The sequence below is a fragment of the Ailuropoda melanoleuca genome, chromosome 14, assembly GCF_002007445.2.
Source record: "Ailuropoda melanoleuca isolate Jingjing chromosome 14, ASM200744v2, whole genome shotgun sequence".
NCBI lineage: Eukaryota > Metazoa > Chordata > Mammalia > Carnivora > Ursidae > Ailuropoda > Ailuropoda melanoleuca.
The window spans coordinates 15,888,232-15,902,122 of NC_048231.1; the positions used below are offsets into that span (position 1 = coordinate 15,888,232).

The following is a 13,891-nucleotide window of genomic DNA, read 5'->3' on the forward strand; positions in this document are numbered from 1 at the left end:
ACGTTAAAAATCATGTGTTTTTATGTACATATTTCCTGTATATAATGTGATCAAAAGTCTGGAATGAAAACAAATGGAAGGTATTAGGGAAGAGAGCATTGAAGGAGAAGGGAAAGGAACATTTATTGAGCCCTGACTTAGTGCCAGGCACTGTTCTGGGGCTTTTCATACATCTGATTCTCATAACAACCCACTGTTAACAAAATTCCAAGGATCCACAGCCACCAACAGAATCAGAATCTTGGAGATGGGGGCCAGTGTTATTGTCCCCATTGTACAGATAAAGAAACTGAGACCTAGAGAGGGAAAATTACTTACTCCAAGTTAAACTACTAACAGGTGCCAGAGTAGGTTATAAGTGCAAGTTTATTGGACTCCAAGGCTGTCTTATTCATTGCATCATTCTGGAAAGAGAAATTACCTTGATCGTTTTCTTTTTCTACTCTCAGGGAATAAAAAACCTCTGGAGACTGTGGACCCAGATAGCAATGGCTAATTGGTGACTGGAGCTAATTTAGCAGAGGGAGCAGAACAGATAAGGAAGGAGAATTTATTAATAGTTTTGCCACTAGATCAGTTTAAAGTCAACTTAAAATCGTGTTTCTTAATTTTATTGGTGATCAGCTAAGAATTTGCACTCCTTTTCTTTCGTTAAAAAAATTATAGTTTAAGTTCTTAAAACTTACTACTTATGAGTAAGATTTCCTGGGTCATCAGAATGTTCTGAGGGTACAAATAACCTTTCCGATCATCAAAATGCATAACCCTGGAGGGTTATATTACGTAAACCCAAAGGCGTTTGGCCTCATTGACCATCAGTGGGCTAGTTCGTTTGGGTCCTCTATCTTAAACTTCCAACTCTAATTTCTAGCCATAGGACTAGAATACACCTTTAGAATACGGTGTAAAAATATTCCCAAAGGGGCACCTGGGTGGCTCAGTAGGTTGGGCTTTCTGACTCTTGATTTCTTTTGGTTCAGGTTGTGTTCTCAAGGTCCTGGGATCAGCCCTGCATTAAGCTCCCTGCTCAGCAGGGAGTCTGCCTCTCCTTCCCGCTGTGCCCCTCCCCATGCTCCTGTGCACGCACTCTCTCTCTCAAATAAATAAACAAAACCTTAAAAAAAAAATCCCCAGAATTTGGTTTATATATAGATTCTCTATAATCTTAATCTCTGGCAACCGTTTCTGCTCTGAGCCATAGAATGCGTTTTGTTATTTTTAAATGTCAGAGCTGGTTCTCAATTAAATCTGATCAAAATACATCAAGCCATCTAGAATGGGACAGAGATGAGTTAGACACCTTCCTTGCCTATAAAATGCAAGTAGCATAATAGCTAGCCTATAGGGATTGTTATACAGAGGCTTAAGCTTAGTTAGGGAGGAACCATTAAGTGAGATAGAAACACAATGTGGAGAATCTGTAACATAGGATGAGAAGTTTGCGTGCTTCATTCTGTAGACGATGAGCTGTATTAATCAGTGCTCTTCAGTTTCAGAAGGCAGGAACCAAGTCTGGGTTAACTGAAAAGAAAAAAAAATGGGCAATTTGTTGGAAGGACATTGGGGAGTTTACAGAATTGAAGGAAGAACTGACCAGGGGAGAGGGGATCTCCAGAGGATGAACTCATGACTCAACTGCAAACCTCCCATCCCTGAATCCCGACTCAAAATTCCAATTTCCAGAAGAGTCTGATTGGCTTAGCTTGTCCACCTCAGACAATCTGGGATGGATTGTCCTCCAGAATTTTGCAGAACAGGGTAAGGAAGAGAGTTCCTGAAGGAAGAGCAACTAGCCAGACAACCACTGGATGGTCTAGTAGCCACTGGATGCTTCTAAGCATAGAAATGATGTGATTAACATAGATCACATGTCACTAGGTGCTTGAATCAATAGGTTTGTTTTGTTTTTAAGTTTTATTTATTTATTTGACACAGAGACAGTGAGAGAGGGAACATAAGTGGGGGTCAGGGGAGTGGGAGAGGGAGAAGCAGTCTCCCTGCTGAGCAGGCAGCCCGGATGCAGGGCTGGATCCCAGGAGCCTGGGATCATGACCTGAGCCAAAGGCAGACACTTCATGACTGAGCCACCCAGGCGCCCTCAATAGGTTTGTTTGCTTCTTACAACAACCCAGTAATGTGGGCACATTTATTAACCCCTATCTTTAAAATGAGGAAAATTGCAGATTTGAGAGGTTACATGACTTTTCCCAAGAGGTAAAGCTCTTTTTGAACACTAAATCCTATTTCTCTTTCCTGTGATTTTCCTATCCTTTACAGTCATTGGTTTGGATCTCAAGAGTTTAAAGAAAGAGAGAGGTAGGAGATGGGTTAGTAAGCTGTTGGAGTCACCCAACATGGAAGGAGTGAGCCAGGTTGGGCCAGCTGGAAGGAAGAGGAAGGAAGCAGCTAGACATGAGGCACAAAGGCTCAAAAAGTCATTTGCAAACTAGACTGAGCAGTAGAACCATCGGACACCTTGTTAAAACACATTCCAAGAGTCCATTTCTGACCTGAACCAGAACATGCCCTGGGTGGCGACGGGGAGTAAAACACGCCCATCCTACAGTGGTAATCATTTTGCAATATATAAGTATATCAAATCAACACGTCGTACACCTTAAACTTACACAATGTTATATGTCAGTTATATCTCATAAAGCTGGAAAAAATTTTAAAAAACACATGCCCATCCCCGATCCAGGTGATTATTCTGTAGCCAGCAGGACACTGGTCTGTAGACAGGCATTTGGAAATCACTGCCCTATTAGACCCTGTTTTCTAAATGTCCTCTAGTCCACTTTCTTGTCTTATCTCCCTGCTGTTGCAGTTAAGCATTATCAAGGTATAGCTTTGGAGTAGTTGCAATTTGTACTCATTACATTTACAGTCAGATATCTGCAGTATCTCTACTGAGGTCTGAGGGATGAAAATAAGGACAAAGAGGTAGGGTGGCTCCTAGCTGTCCCCTTATTTTGTCAGGGTGTCTGGGACTTGTGGCTTTTGATGGGGACCCTTAGGAGATGACTTTGCCGGCTTTCCCTCTGGAGAGAGTAATCCTGGGTTCTCACCCTCCTGTTCACTGTAGTAAGTCTCTGTAACAAACACACCCAAGTCTGGTATTTCTGAACTTATGGCTGTGTGCTGAATACACGCTGTTCCTGGAGTCAGGCTTATTTTGCAGTTTCTCCTCCCCACCCCACCCTTTGGTGCCACTGATGGGCTGATCCAACCTTGACGTGTGATAACCTACTTGCAGGCTCTGGGTGTTGTCTCTATGACACTGCAGAGCAGTTTAGACTTCCAGTAATATCTGGAATTAAAAGGAATGGTGGTCTTTGGGAGTGGGGTCTGGTACAGAGGGAGAACAGGATTTTTAAAAAAATGTTATGTATTTAAGAGAGAGTGAGAGAGAGAGCATGAGAGGGGTGAGGGGCAGAGGGAGAAGCAGACACCCCACTGAGCAGAGAGCCTGATGCAGGGCTGATCCCGGGAGTCTGAGATCATGACCTGAGCGGAAAGCAGGCGCTTAATTGACTGAGCCACCCAGGTGCCCCGAGAACAGGAGTTTTGATATCAAGTTGCTCCCTTCCCCTCTTTTTACAGTGAGGGAACTCAAAGAAAGAACGAGTCGTTGGGAAAGAGTTTCCCAAACCTCAGTCATTTGAACACCATCCTCACGGTTTTTGCCGAAGCTGTGTGCCATCTATCTGTTATTTACTAAGTATTTTTCATAAAATCAATTAATATGTTCTGCTGGAGTACTCGCTATCCACTGTAAGTATCCATGTGCCATAAACAACAATGTTTGTGAATAATTGTTTATGAACAATTAATGTTATGTAATTCATCAAGTCACTGATTCACGAAATCAGGTCTGATATGCTCTGTAAATTTTCTTCTAGTACGCATTAAAATGGATACACGTCTACTAAAATTCTGTAAATGTTCACCTGTGTACTAGCCAAAATCCTCCCATAGAGGGAGGTATATGTATCATTAGGGATATATGTATCACACTTTGGGAACATTATCTTCCAAAAGCCCATGTGCTAAGAGGCACGTGGCTCCAGCCCCTCAATTCATCGTACTTCGGATGTGAACCATGAGAATATTTTTTGAGAGTCTATTTAGTGAAAAACTATGCTTTTATAACCTCTTGCTGCAGAAGTTAAAGCCTGTGTTGTGCTCTTGGCTCTGTGTGGAGTCTGCTTAAGGTTCTCTCCCTCTCCCTCTGCACCCCCCCAATAAATAAATAAAATCTTAAAAAAAGAAAGAAAGAAAGAAAGAAAGAAAGAAAGAAAGAAAGAAAGAAAAAGAAAGAAAGAAAGAAAGTGAAGAAAGAACACAGAATTGAAACTTGAAAGAAGATAAAGAGTCAAGTAAGTGGAGAAGAAGAAGAAACAGCTTTCCAGGTGGGATCCTGTTGACAGAACAGCAGAGAAGAGGACTGCCTCTTGTTCCCATCGAGACCTCTCTGACCTGTTTGGAAGGTGCTCCAACCCTGTGCCCCCGTTACACTCAGCACTTCCATCCACAGCATGTGAGACTAGAAGAGGGGAACCACCTTCACTCTTGCTCCCATGGGAAGACAAAGGCTTGGGAGGAGGGTGGTCTTGACTTGAGGACTGAATCTGGTAGATCCTTCCACAAAGTGACACTGAAGCTTTAGCCAAACCGTCAGCTGTGTGCAGAAGGTCTGCAGCTGGGGGAAATGGAACTGCTGTGCACATGACAAGGGAGAGACGGGTTGACTCCTGAGAGCAAGGAAGAAGTCAAGCAGTTCGAGAAGGGAAGTTGGAGAGGAGAGGGGGAGAGAGCCAAACATCACAAAGGACCTCAAAGGAGAGAGATGTTTAAGTGCTATCAGGGGGACCACCAGGTGTATATCTCAAACCTCACGAAGGTCTGCTATTCCCACCATGGCAAAGTGAGTGGCTTTTTGTGCCAAGGCCAGAATGAGACTGAGCTCCAGGTCTGGACTGTTGTGAGACCCTTTATCAGGATGGTGGGAAGACTTAGAGACTGATCTAATTCAGGAGAAAGAAGAGGTTGGCCCCAGAGGTAGCCATGATCACCAGAATCCCGCAGATCAGCTAAAACACGGGTGGGTACAAGACCTTCTCTGACTGTGTGTATCACAGAGGTGCACAGGCATGCGTCCCAGGGGCTCAGCAGAAGGCAGACTCCATTTCTGCCCTTGCCACACGTCTCTTTTGAAACTTTGGCTGCTGACCAAGGCCTGCCTGTTAGGATTCCAGCTCCTCCATTTAAATTCCCAGCTCCTGTAGCAGACGGAATTTCTGAAATGGTCCCCCACCCTACCCACCCAGGTGTCCTAATCTGCAAACCCCTGAGTGGGAGGAGAGATCACCTGTGGTTGTGGTATATTCTATGGCACAGTTGACCTGAAGACAGGGAGGTTATCCGGGTGGGCCTGATCTAATCTCATGGCCCCTTGGGAGAGGAGAGCTCTCTGTGGCTGGCAGCAGGAAAGGAGGCTGGAGACTCAGAGCACAGGGGGAGATGTGATGCGCTGTTGCTGGCTTTGAAGATGTAAGGGGCCGCTTGAGAAAGAATGTGGGCACTGTCTAGAAGCAGAGGGCGGACCCTGGCTGGCAGCCAGCGAGGAAACAGGGACCTCACTTCTAGTGTTTTGCCAACACCTGGAGGAGTTTAGAAGTGGGTTCTTCCCTGGGGCCTCTCAATAAAAGCTCAGCTGGTTGATACCTTGACTTGTGGGAACCTAAGCAGAGAGCCCAACTGCGCCTGCTCAGAACTGCCAGCTAATACGTGGGAGTCATTTTAAGCCATAAGTTTGTGGTGATTTGTTACACAGCAATAGAAAACTCCCATCTCTCCCACCTGGTGTTGACCTTGGCATCATCTCCTGGCTCTGTGGGACTCACATACCTTTTTCTTGTTGTTGTTGTTGTTGTTGTTTAAAGATTTTATTTATTTATTTGAGAGAGAGCACACAGAGGAAGAGGGAGAGGGAGAAGCTGACTCCCCACTGAGCAGGGAGCCTGATGTGGGGACTCAATCCCAGGACCCTGGGATCATGATCTGTGCCGAAGGCAGATGCTTAACCGGCTGAGCCACCAGGCGTCCCTCACATACCCTTTTGTTATAGGATGCTTTAGCTGGGACCTCTTCCCCTAACCCCTCAATATTTGTTATACTCTACTGACTCTATTTGAACACAGGCCTGGCCTTCCTTGGACTGTTCCATCTGGAGGGATTCTTGAGTGGTGGCTATGAGGCCTCGGATGTATGGTGCACCTCTTTTCTCCATTTGTTTGGGTAATTACAATTGCTAACTGACCTGCACTGGAGTCCTGTATCTAAAGGGACTGTGACATTTATTACCCATATCCTCAACACCTAGTACAGTGCCTAGCCTATAGTTTGTGCTCAACAGTATGTGTTGATGATGGTGTTGAACACGGAGAGAAGGAAATCTCTGGATCATCCTCATCAAACATTCCCAGTCTTGGCACTGGATGCTGTAGCCACGTTACATTACGTGTAATTCTCAGGAGACACCATGGTCTCCTTGGCCTCGGAGTCCTCTGCTCCAACCTGCTTTTCCTCCACCCTCACCCCCTGAACTTCCTCCTTCTTTCTTCTATTCTTCAGGTCTCAGCTCAAGCATGATATTCTCTGAAAATCCTCTGGTCCCCCAGTTCAAGATTAGGCCCTCTCTTGTTCTCCAGCAGTACACTATCATCGCAGACGCCTTTGTTTTGTGTGTGTGTGTTTTCCTTTGTTTTTTAAGTAGGCTCCATGCCCAGCGTGGAGCACAACCAGCATGGAGCACAAGGAGCGAGGAGTACAATGCGGGGCTCAAACTCATGACCCTGAAATCAAGACCTCAGCTGAGATCAAGAGTCCAACGCCCAACTCACTGAGCCATCCAGGCGCCCTGCAAATGCCTTTGTGATTGTAATTACCATTTTGCTTGTATGGAATCCCTACTAGGCTGTATGTTCTGTGATAGTGAGATGTGATTCCTTTTTCTCTTCTGAGACTCAAGCACCTTATACAGGGTAGGTTCTCAATCAACATTTGTTGAATGGCCGTGCTTCTTCATCACCTGGGGATCCTGTTAAAATGCAAATTTTGATTCTTAGACCCAAGTGGTGCCTGAGAATCTGCATTTCTAACAAGCTTCAGGTGATGCTTCTGCTGCTGGTCCATGAACCACACTTCAAGCAGCAAGGTGATAGTATGGGCACACCCATCATTACCCCATTTTGGCAAAAAGTTTGCATTTAAGAGAAGCTGGACAGGGTTAAGGGAGCGAATAATGGCCACAGGTCAAAATATCCCCTGTCATTGCAAAGCCAGCTGACTCATTTACAGAGATGAAGCCAATAACCTTGGCCTTATTAGCAACTGAGCTAATGGCCACCAACCAATAAATAACAACATTTGGCTAATTTGCATTTCAGAATTGTTTCCTTCCCCTGCTCACACGCTAGAGCAGGTGCTAATGAACCACGAAATGTCTAAAGCATTGGCAGCAAGCAGGAAAAGAGGCAGTCTTGACCTATGCCTGAAGAATAGCAGTCCTTAAAAATCAAGGGCAGAAGACACATTTGCACTGGTGTGATGGGACCCTCCCATTCCCCTTCTTCCTTCCTGAGCATCCATACCTTGCAGAAGGTCCTTAGGGGGAGGAGGAAGAGAAGAAGGAAGAAGGAAAGTAAGAATCCTAAGTAGCCTCTGGCTGAGTGATCATGCTGTTCCCTCCTGAATCTGGTTGCTACCCAGGTGTTCGGAAACTACGAGTAAATCATGTGCTCACTTGGGTGAGTAGTTCATCAGCTTCCATCATCACGAAACTCACCTGTAGCACAGTGAAGGTGTGTTTGGAACATTCATTAAATGATTATAAACCTAAAAAAAACAAGAGAGAGAGCTACAAAATGCATTGTGGTATGTTGGACTGGATCCTGGACCAGAAAAAGGTATTAGTAGAAAAACTGGCAAAATCACAATAAAGCAGGGAGTTTAGTTAGTAGTATATCAATGTTGGTTTCTTAGTTTTGACAAACATGCTATTAGGAGAAACTGGGTGAAGGGTATATGGGAACTCTCTGTTATCTTTGCAACTTTTCTGTAAATCTAAAATAATCCCAAAACAAAAAGTTTATTAAAAGAATCAAGAGCTAAACTGTATAGGTTTTCTTTACTTTGTGTGATAATAGTATCATAAGCTTCTGAAAATTTAACAATTTAACAATAAAAAATTGGAAATGTGTGTTCTTGGGAAAAAAAATCTCCAACCCAAACGAAATAGCACACAGGGAAGGAGCCAGAGGGTGGCTTGTCCAAAGAGCAAACCTGGCCAGGTAGCATACCAGCGATACTTACATTCCAGAAGTGCTTTGCCGTCCATCATGAATTCAAGATATTCTGATTGCTATTTCCTCCTAATTCCTACCTTCCTTTCTTTTGCATCTCAGGAATTTCTTCCATTCTTGAGAAGCTCTTTATTCCATACTCAGGACTCAGGGTGTCTTCTTTTTTTTTACTTGTTTGCTTGTGTAACAATGTTATCTTGAAGACTTTGTCATGGAATCACATTTTGCCTCAACCGTGTTTCCTTCTGCACCAGATAGAGACTCTTAGCCTGCTGAGGCCATGGAACTTGAACTTAGCCATCATTGCGGGAGCAGCACCTGATTCCAAGCTGGGCACATTGCAGTTGCTTAGTCATTATTTGTTGGATGGATGAATAAAGGAGGTCCTTCAGCATTTAAAGTTAATTTCTGCCTGAAAAACATAAAACATGCATTTGCCAATGATATTTCACTTTGTGTGTGTGTGTGTATATATATATATCCCTTTGGAGGAACTTGATGGAACTTACTAGGTCTTCAGGTATTGTAAAAAAAACTTAACAGGCCTATTCCAAGTCCCATGGTGAATTCATGGGAAGTCATGAAGACTCTATCACTTCTTACAGAAACCATGGCTTTGATTCAAATAGTGCATAGTGAGTGCTGTGGTCTCAGGAGGCTGCTTCCCGGGACCTACGCTGAGGCCCGGACTCCGGGCTGACCACAGAGGTGTAATCAGAGACTGTGCGCTCCAAGGTTTGTGGATTACTGCTGTCTCTGTTCTGCAGTTCCTGCTTCCCTAAGGAAGCTGCTCTTCTTTCACTCCAATGTGGTGGGAAAGGAGCTCATCGTTCATCATCTCCCTGGTAATCCTGTGACCCTGCCAGGCCAGTCAGCCTTCTCTGTGGTTTTTAAAGCTTGGAGCTGGAGCTGCTGGAAGAGGTTTGCCTTTGAGAACATGGAACCGGGAGGATCTGATACAAGGGTAGCTGTCAGCCCCCGTCTCTGCCATGTGGAAAAAATCTGCAGGAGAAGGGCCTCAGTCAGGATATGGAAATGGAGAAAGAGGGACCAAGCATCCACATTTGTGTCTGGATCCAATTGTCCTTTAGGTCACTTCAACCCCCTGAACTTCCCAGTTACAAGAGCCCAAAATGCTTTTTTTCTTAGCTGATTTCAGTTGCTGTGGGGAGTTCCATAATCCTGGAGAGAAGTGTGCACCTCCCTTCCCACACCTAATGGGACCAGTACCAGCTCAGCCAGGGAAACACCTACTTGGGTCCCTGCTTGGACTGTGTGCTGGGCCGAGATCGCCTGCTGCCCTCCCACAGCTCGGGCTCTCCCTTTCATAGCGTGACCCTGTCCCTGGCGGGTGGCACCTCACCCACAGACTACATATCCTATTCTTTCTTAACATTTAGCTGGTAACACGTGATGAGCTCTCCACAATGGAATGTGAGTGGAAGTGGCATGTGTTGCTTCCAGGAGGGAAGGCAGTTAAAAAGCACTGGTTCCTCTTCACTCTCTCTTTTTTTGCTACCCACTGGCTGGATAAGGAGGATTGCGAGGGCCTCAAAGATGGCCAAGCCACAGTTGGAAGGAGCCTGGGTCCTGCCTTTGGGCTAGAAAAACACCCATTTGACTGTTATAGGACTGAGAAATAAACTTTTATTATGTTCCTCCACTAAAATGTTGGGATTTGCTTGTTACAACAGCTAGCATTACGCTGACTATCACACTTTCAAGAGCTGGAGCCAGATTGAGCCGAAGATTTTGTGAGTAGGAAGAGTCAGGAGCAATGCCTAAGAGAGGGGGGCCAAGAGAGAAGACCAGAAGAGCTGGACTCTGTAGTTAAGCCCAATGGATGATTTCAAGGACGGAAACAGGAGACAAAGTTGAAGCAAACAGGGAGGCCTTGAGAGAGGTCCTAAGTGAGGAATGAGAGCAGAGACAGCTCCAGAGTGAGGGCAAACCAAGTGGGGGGCGCCGGTGGCTTGGTTGTATGGCTGCCAGCAGCATGGCACATGGGTGGGTCTTCCCGGTTGAGAGGGGCAGAGGCAGGGCGGGCAGGAAGCATAGATAACATGGGGGAATGATGCCCGGTATTGGGCCGGGGGGGGGGGNATGAGTCAAATCCACAAACAGGAAATCAGTCGATGGCAGTAGAACATCCAAGGCTTAGGAATATGTTGGGATGTAGAACAGGAAACAGGTCAAGGCAAGTGGTTTAGAACTAATGACCGAGGTATTTTGGAAGCCTCATTCTCTGTGAAGTCTTGGGATGAGGCTGGTAGGTAAAGTAAAGGAAGGTAGCAGGCCAGGTGGGGGTGGGGCCAAGGCAAGGGCTCATGCCCCGCCCGAGGGGGCCCCTGCCCGCTCAGCTCCTGTGGACGACTGCCACGTGACACGCAGCCCCAATGTCTTCAGGTCTTCTAATTTTTTCAAGAAAAGCAGGAAATCCTGATTTTTTTTTTTGGTGAAATCTCTTGATTTTTTTTTTTAAATGCTGGCAACTAATCGAAAATTTAAAAAAACACCCTGCGAGCCAAACAAAACACATTCACAGGCTGAATTGGCCCACAGGCTGCCAGCTTTTGGCCTCTGGCTTAAAGGAAATGGGCAGAACCAGAAGCAAGTTGAAAAACAAAAACAAAAAACATGAACATCATTCAGAGTTTCCCCGGATTTCCAAGCACCACAGGAAACTAATAGAAGAACTTTGAGACAATCGCCCACAAAACACAGTACATCTGGTCTTCAGAAAAGCAAGAGCTTCTGGAAGTTGCCAGAGATGTACCTTGTAGTTCCCCAAATCTGTTACAGTTTCCTCTAAATTGAATCCATAGCTCTGATGGAATGAGCTCATTTTCTTTAATCTCTCTCTCAGGTACGTGAGTTTTTAGGGTAACTTTCTTTTCTGAAAGGCCATCAACTTTATTTTGACAGCTGAGTTTCCAGTAAAAGCAATCACTTGAGTGAGGGCAATTTAGAGAAAGAGAACTGGAGCCAAGTAAGAGTTTGGCTAACTAAATTTTATGATAGGAAATGCTTCCAGGCCAAAAAACCTCAGAAAGTGTTCAAAGGTTTTCAAAGACTGGATCCAACTAGTTCAGTTTATTAACCTTGGCCTGTGTTTGAGCCAGGGTCATGCTCAGAGGATGGGGCAAATACAGAATCTGATTATTTTTAAAATGTGGTCTCTTAGAGCGTATGTATTAACATGACTGGCGGCTGAACTTTTCATTGGTGCCCCAACTTAGACTCTAACTCAGGGCTTTGCACACCCCAACTGTCCGATTTGGCCAGGACTGACATGTTTCCTGAGATGTGGGACTTTTCAGGACTAAAACTGGGACAGTCTTGGGCAAACCGGAATACCCTCCATCCATAGGATCTTTTCCTTTCCTCAGGGTTCTGCTATAAAGCTTTGACAGTTTCTCACACCTGAAACTAATATAATATTGTATGTCAATTATGCTTCGATTGGAAAAAAAAAAAAAGCTGGACACTTTTTGGTTGTCCCTTAAAAAACCAAAACCAAAATCGAAAACCTGTCTCCCCTCGACTGCAATAGTGCTGTGTACTCCTGGTTTTCTTCCTATTTCTCTAATTGTTCTTACTCATCTCCTTTGGCTGCATTCTCTTCCTCCTCCTACCTCTCAACTATGAATTGCACCTCAAGGTCCAGCCCTTGGGCTTCTGTTCTATTTTCTGCCATCTCAGCGGACTCATCTTAATGTGGAAGATTTCCACATTTAGATCTTAAGCTCATATTCTCACCTGAGATCCAACCCTCCAGCTCCAACAACTGCACCAACATTTTCCACTGGGATATCCTTGATCATCTCATGCCCTGAGTCATTATCTCCCAGCCTGATCCAGCTCCCACTCACTCACCAAGTATCTTCTTCCATTAGAGGCAACACCATTTTTCCAAGCCTTCAGTCTCAAAATCCTGGAGATGCTAGTCCCAAATTAGCACCCACGTCCTACGTTATGTGTCCACAGCAGTTACCAAACTGCTGGGCACCTTGGAAGGGCTCAGGAAATGCTTGGTGAATCAAATCAATCTTGGGGAAGGAGTCCAAGAAGGAGGACATGTAATAGCATCCTATCAGGGGCTCATGATATCCAAGGAAGTACCCAGAGTTTGTACGGAGAAGCAAAGGGAAGGTCTGGTAGACCTTCTGCAGATATGGGTAATTTATTATCTTCATTGGCACACCCTCAGCCATAGTGTCATGAGCACACCGTGAAGGCGCACACATGAGTTGTGTCTTTCCACAATGTCGGCTTTATTCAGTCATAAGGCAAGGTTAACATCATTATGAAGCAGGTTCGGGATTCCAAACTCAGTGACATTCTGCCATGTGATTAACTTGACTTCTCACAGGGTGCACAAAGCAGGACACAAGACAAGTTACACAACAAACAGGATAGAACAGGGGGTAGGAAGTTAACAAACCAAAGGTGAAGTCAGTCTGTGGGCACACAGTTGAGATGAGGCCTCAGTCCCATCCAGGTCACTTCTCACCACTTACAGCTTATTATGTTCAAGCAATGAAGGATCTCAGGTCTGTTTGGAGATCAGTTGGGCAGAGCCTTCAGCGGCAGCTGCCTTTTCAAAGTGGTCAGACATAGAGGGGTCAACGTCTGAAGAGTCTGACAGTTTACTACAAAAATCCTCCCTTTGTAAAGGAGTTTAATCAGTCTTGCACCCCTCTGCTTCTCCTGGTTATCAGAGCTGAGTGTGTTGTCAGCTGACGTCGGTCTTGGCGACAGGCTGGTAGCTGTAGTCCCCTTCACTGCTTGTGTCATTGCTTGACACAGGCCCCTGCTTGACATGAGTGACTCCATCTTGCTCTCTACACATAGACATTTGACCACCCATTAGTTAAATTAACTCAAGTGGCATTTAATTTCTAGTTCACTTTGTATCATGTTGATATATTTTCAGGCATAGTCAAAGATATTTCCAACGTTCCAGACAATTATAACAGTTAACATAACAAATATGGATTTTATTCTTTTGCTTTATTTGCTAAGTTCCTGACAAAAGAGTCTGTCTGTAATTACCAAATGCTCAGAATCAGAACAAAGATAGAGACCAGAATCCAGATCTTTTTCCTTCTCTTCTCTACCCTTCCTACATTCTTAGAAGACAATCACTTTTAAAATACTTTTGATGAACATAGGGGAAGGGAAGGAAAAATAAAATAAGATGAAAATTGAGAGGGTTATAAGAGACCCTGAACTCTAGGAAACAAACTGAGGGTTGCTGGAGAGGAGGTGGGTAGAGCGATGGGGTAACTGGGTGACGGGCATTAAGAAGGGCGTGTGAAGTAATGAGAACTGGGGTTGTGTGCAGTTGATGAATCACTGAATTCTACCTCTGAAACTAATAATACAGTATATGTTAATTAAATTGAATTTAAATAAAAAATGTTTTAAAATAAAAAAATACCTTCGAAATAGAGCTATAGCATGTTTTGATGGGGGCCAGCAGCTTGGAAACATTGCTGCTTACGGAAACCTTCCCCCTGTAA

The 13,891-nt window shown here is 44.7% G+C and overlaps 1 long non-coding RNA gene across 1 annotated transcript; it reads right to left on the reverse strand.

Moving 5' to 3' along the window:
- Nucleotides 1-1,063: 1,063 nt before the first annotated feature.
- LOC117796109 lies at nt 1,064-8,772 on the reverse strand. The gene is made up of 3 exons (XR_004620475.1): nt 8,377-8,772; nt 7,850-7,899; nt 1,064-1,521 (listed from the first exon to the last, which is right to left on the reverse strand). It is a non-coding gene; the product is annotated as an uncharacterized LOC117796109 (long non-coding RNA).
- Between the last annotated feature and the right edge of the window lie 5,119 nt (nt 8,773-13,891).